The sequence below is a fragment of the Callithrix jacchus genome, chromosome 16 (assembly GCF_049354715.1).
Source record: "Callithrix jacchus isolate 240 chromosome 16, calJac240_pri, whole genome shotgun sequence".
Lineage (NCBI taxonomy): Eukaryota > Metazoa > Chordata > Mammalia > Primates > Cebidae > Callithrix > Callithrix jacchus.
The window spans coordinates 40,743,658-40,748,564 of NC_133517.1; the positions used below are offsets into that span (position 1 = coordinate 40,743,658).

The window sequence follows — 4,907 nt, forward strand, 5'->3', positions numbered from 1 at the left end:
CAGTAGGGCCAACTCTAACCCGACTAACAGCAAAGATAGCATCGATCGCTAAGATCAAGGATGGAGGTGTAGACCCAATAAAGGAAAAAATACATATATATGCATGAGTCCTTAAAAAACTAAAACTTTCCAGTGTTGCAGAAAAAAATATCCCAAAGTGATTTCAGTCAGTAAAAAAACAGCACTTGACAGTCTGTGGGGCCGTAAAAGCCCCAACTGTAGATAACCCGAGGAGAAAATCACTCCCACCCCATAAAGACAAAATTCCCTTTTCTCCTCTTCCTTGTTCAAATTCCACTGCTTATTCCACCAACACCCAAGGAATAACAAGACCCAGCTTACTTCCCTCGACCCCTGTCTGTCAGGGCTCACAGCAGTCTTAGCAATCATCACCTCTACTACAATCAGGAAATTGAGCCCTAATTTCTGGGCCAGATTCTGGAAACTTACAAAATATCCTATGTTTCGAGGGGCCTGAGGATTCCTTCAAAGATCAAGGGGGCAATGGAACAGGCAGACTAGCATGCCTGCCCTGCAGGGCTGAGACAAGGGGACCTTTCTAAGCAAAAACACCCCAACACCTGTCACTGAAACCAGGCAAAACTACAGAGCAGCAGGCACCAAACTAGGGCTCTGCCTAAAATGTGCACATCTCCCCGCTTCTGCCATAAAGGCAAGGGAGATAAAGACAGCCAACTGAGTATTTGACATCATCTGTCTTTGGAGAAGTTGGTGTATTTTAGGCCGAAGCCCTGTTGCAGAAAAAGACATTTGGTCAAAGGGTAGACTTTGCTGTTTGTGGCTGAATACAGTTACCATTCCTGGGCAGCCTGGTTCATGGCTGCTTTTTGGAAGCTTTTCCTCCTTATGCAGAGTACTTAAGAATTAATAGGAAAATTTTCAATGGAACTTTGTAACTGACAAATACGTTAACAGTAGCTTCTCAAAAACAAAGAAAAAAGAAACAGTGGAGACAGGCCACCCCTCAGCTGATGATCACAGCTCCTTCCAGTCAATGGGCTTCTTGCCTGTCTTCTGCAGCAGCTAGCTGGTCTTAGATAAGTGTCTACATCCAAAGAACCCTCTATATACTGACAACGGGAGGGATGAGCCGTCTGCAGGACATGGTGCCACTTCCTATCCATGGCACTGCCCTTCTTCTGAGCATAAGAGCCCCAAAGCAAGAAAACAAGGCCATTCAAGTTGTGATTTAGCCAGAACACGCTGCATGGGTGAACTGCTCCCAGCCTCTCTCCTTATGAGTTGGCTTGATGCGCCTGAACCACTGAGGACACCGTTGAGTAGCAGGATATCTTGCTTGGCCCACCCAGATAAATCTCCATGGCCAGGACGAACAAAACTCTCTACGTCTGTAGACAGCTCTTCATAAATGTCCTGCAAACTGGGTGGAGGTGGAAAAGGCCTTTGAACACTAAAGCAGAGCCCGTGAGCTTGATTAGGCCTATCATATGGATCCCGTCCCAGGACGACAACCTTCACATTTCTTATGTCACTCATCTGGGTCCAGGTGAAGACTTGGTGTTGGGGTGGATAAACAGTGTTTTCTTTCTTTCTTCTGCAACAAATCCCATTAGCTTGATAAAATACGGTTTCCCGAACTCCCCGCTGAGGTGTTTCTTCCAGCTCCCCCAAAGCTCATGAGCACGTTGCGGGCCACGAGTCTGAGGAGGGCCGCGGCCTTGCCCCTCTGGATCCGGTCCAACCGCTGCGCGCTCAGTGGCGAGGAGGGCGGCGTTCCGGGCTCGTCCTGTTCGGCGGGGGCCGCCTTGGAGGGGCTGGCCGCCGAATCTCCGCTCTCTTCAGCCACTGCCGCCACGCCAGTCCCCAGGTCAGCCGGCTGGGGCTGGGGGCGCGTCGCTTCTTGGCGGGGCTAGGGGAGGAGAAGGAGCAGAGCGTCTCCTCGAGGCGGCGAATTCGCGCCGCCGGAACCCGCGAGGCGGGTCCTGGCTGTGGCGGTCAGCAATTGGACGATACTCTTTTTTAATGGAACTGAATGAAGTATTATTTATATACACTAAACCTCATTTAAATGGTACCGTTCAATAAATTTTAACAAATGAATACACCAGGGTAACTATGACCACATCATGATAGAGAACATTCCCAATACGGTAAAAAGTATTCTCAAGCCCTTCCTCCGCCGAACTACTTCTGGTCCTAGGCAACTACTTGTTTGCATTCTGTCACTATAGAATAATTCTAGTTTTAACATACTTTTGTTTTTTATTTTTGAGACAGGGTCTCACTCTTTCACCCATACTGGAGTGCCGTGGCAAAAACACAGCTCACTGCAGCTTCCATCTCCTGGGCTCAAGGGATCCTCCCGCTTCAGCCCCTTGAGTAACTGGGACTACAGGCATGTGGCACAGGGCACGGCTAATTCTTTAATTTTTTGTTGAGATGGGGTCTTGCCATGTTGCCCAGGTTCGCTCGAACTCTTGGCCTCAGGCAATCCTGCCTCAGCCTGCCAAAGCACTGGGATTACAGGTGGGAACCACTGCGCCTGGATCCACCTTTTTAAGAGTTTGATATAAATTGTATCATCCAGTATATACTCTCCTGTTTGTTTCAGCTCAGCATATTTTAGAGATCCATTCACAATATTGTGTGCAGTAACTATTTCTTCTTTTTTAGTGCAGTAGTAATCCCTTGTATGGATTTGCTACAATTTGTTTATGTTTGTCCTATTCATAGGTAATCGGTTTGTTTCCAGTTTTTGGCTATTATGACTAAAGATTCTATGAACGTTTGGTTAAAAGTCCTTGTGTGGACATATGTTTTCATTTTTCTTGGACAAATAATGCCTAAGAGTAAAATAGCTAGGGCATGTGGTCATGTATCTGACTTTACAATAAACTGCCAAACTGTTTTCTGAAGTAGTTGTACCATTTCCATTTCTATCAGCAATATATGGGAGCTCCAGTTGCTCCATTTCTTCTCCAGTGCTTGGTAATCCTTTCTTCTTTTTAATTTTTGTGTTTAAATTTGCATTTTCCTAATAACCAGTCATGTTGAGTATCTTTTCCTGTCCTTATGGGCCATGTGTGCATTTGAACGTAAGTATCTGTCCAAACCTTTTATTTACTTCAAACTGATTTTTTTTCTCTTATTACTGGGGTGTGGATATTCTGTGTATATTCTATCTTTTATAATATCATTTGTCAGATACTGATGTTGCGACTATTTCCTCCCAGATTATGGCTTGCTATGGCAGTCATCCTCCAAGATGGACCCCATTGATTCTGGCCTTCTAATACATACACACTCTTGTACAGTACTTTCTCCTATTGACTGACCTATGTGACTAAGAAAATTGTAGAAGTGATAGTATGGGGCTTCTGAGGCTATATCATTAAAGATATTGCAACTCCCACCTTGCCCCCCTGGGTTACTTGCTCTAGAGAAAGCCAGTCCTTAGCAAGTCTCTTGCAGATAGGAACTGAGGTCTCTTAATAAATGGACAGCAGCAATTTGCTGCCATATGTGGCACCTTGGATTGGATCCTCCAATCCTTCTCAAGTCTTCAGACGACTGCAGTCTCATGTGACACTCAATGTCAGAAGTAGCCAGCCAAGCAATTTATGTATTTCGGATCTGCAAAAACTGTGAGAAATAATAAATTATTATTATTGTTTTCAGCCACTAGGTTTTGGAGAAATTTTTTATTCAACAAATATACTTGCATTTTCATTTTCTCGACAATATGTTTTGAAAAGTCAATGTTTTTAGTTTGATAAAGTTTGCATCATTTTGTGGCATATTTAAGAAATTTTACTTACTCTAAAACAGCGAAGATTTGTTAATACCTTTTTTCTTAAAGTTTATAGCTTTAGTTTTTACATTTGGGTCTATAATCTATTTTAAATTAATTTTTGCATATGGTGAGCGAAAAGAGTCAATGTTCATTTTTTTCTCTAAATGGATGTATGGTTGTTTCAACACTGTTGAAAAGACAATCCTTTCCCCATTGAATTACTTTGAAACTTTCATGAAAACTCTATGTCTATTTCTGGACTCTGTATTCCTTCCATTGAACCATATGTCTGTCCTTACGCAAATATCACACTGTCTTGATTACTATAACTTTAGGAAGTCTTAAAATTGGGAAGTGTAAATTTTCCAAATTTGTTTTTTTTAAAGCAAGTTTGACTCTTCCAGGTTCTTTGCATATTTTATGCTTTTTGATGCTGCAAGGGATCTTCAACATGTTCATAGAAATATGCATATTTTGAAAAAACTTTGCATGGATTTAAAAATTTTTTGCCCCCAAATGAACTCATACTAACTTGTCACAACATGTATGAGCAGGATCTAGTTTGAGTCATTAAGAAGTATAAGACATCAGTTTGAAAAAGGCCCCTATCAGAGTAGCAAGAATTCTGCTAGAGTTGAAGCAAGAACAAACATCAAATTTATGGGGAAGCTTGGGTAAAACAATAGTAGAATCACTGATATTTTATGAAAAATTTATGGGGACAATGCACCAAAGAAATCAGCAGTTTACAAATGGATAATTCATTTTAGGAAGGGAGGAAGATTATGTTGAAGATGAAGCCTGTAATGATAGACCTTCCACATCAATTTTTAAGGAAAAATTTCATCTTGCTCATACCCACATTCAAGAGGCCTGACAAATAGCAGGAGAAACAATAGCTAACACTATAGGAAACTCCGATCTCATAGTTTATGCGATCTGACTGAAAAACTAAAGTGGAGCAAACTTTTCACTCAACAGGTGCCAAAACCATTGTTCCCAGATCAACTGCAAACAAAAGCAGAGCTTTTAATGGAAATTTTAAACAAGTAGGATCAAAATCCTGAAGCATTTCTTTCAAGAATTGTAACAGGAGATGAAATATGGCTTTACCGGTATAATCCTGAAGACA

General features: G+C 42.0%; 1 pseudogene; it reads right to left on the bottom strand.

The window, feature by feature from the left end:
- LOC100398304 (uracil-DNA glycosylase pseudogene) lies at positions 1–2,953 on the bottom strand (annotated as a pseudogene).
- Between the last annotated feature and the right edge of the window lie 1,954 nt (positions 2,954–4,907).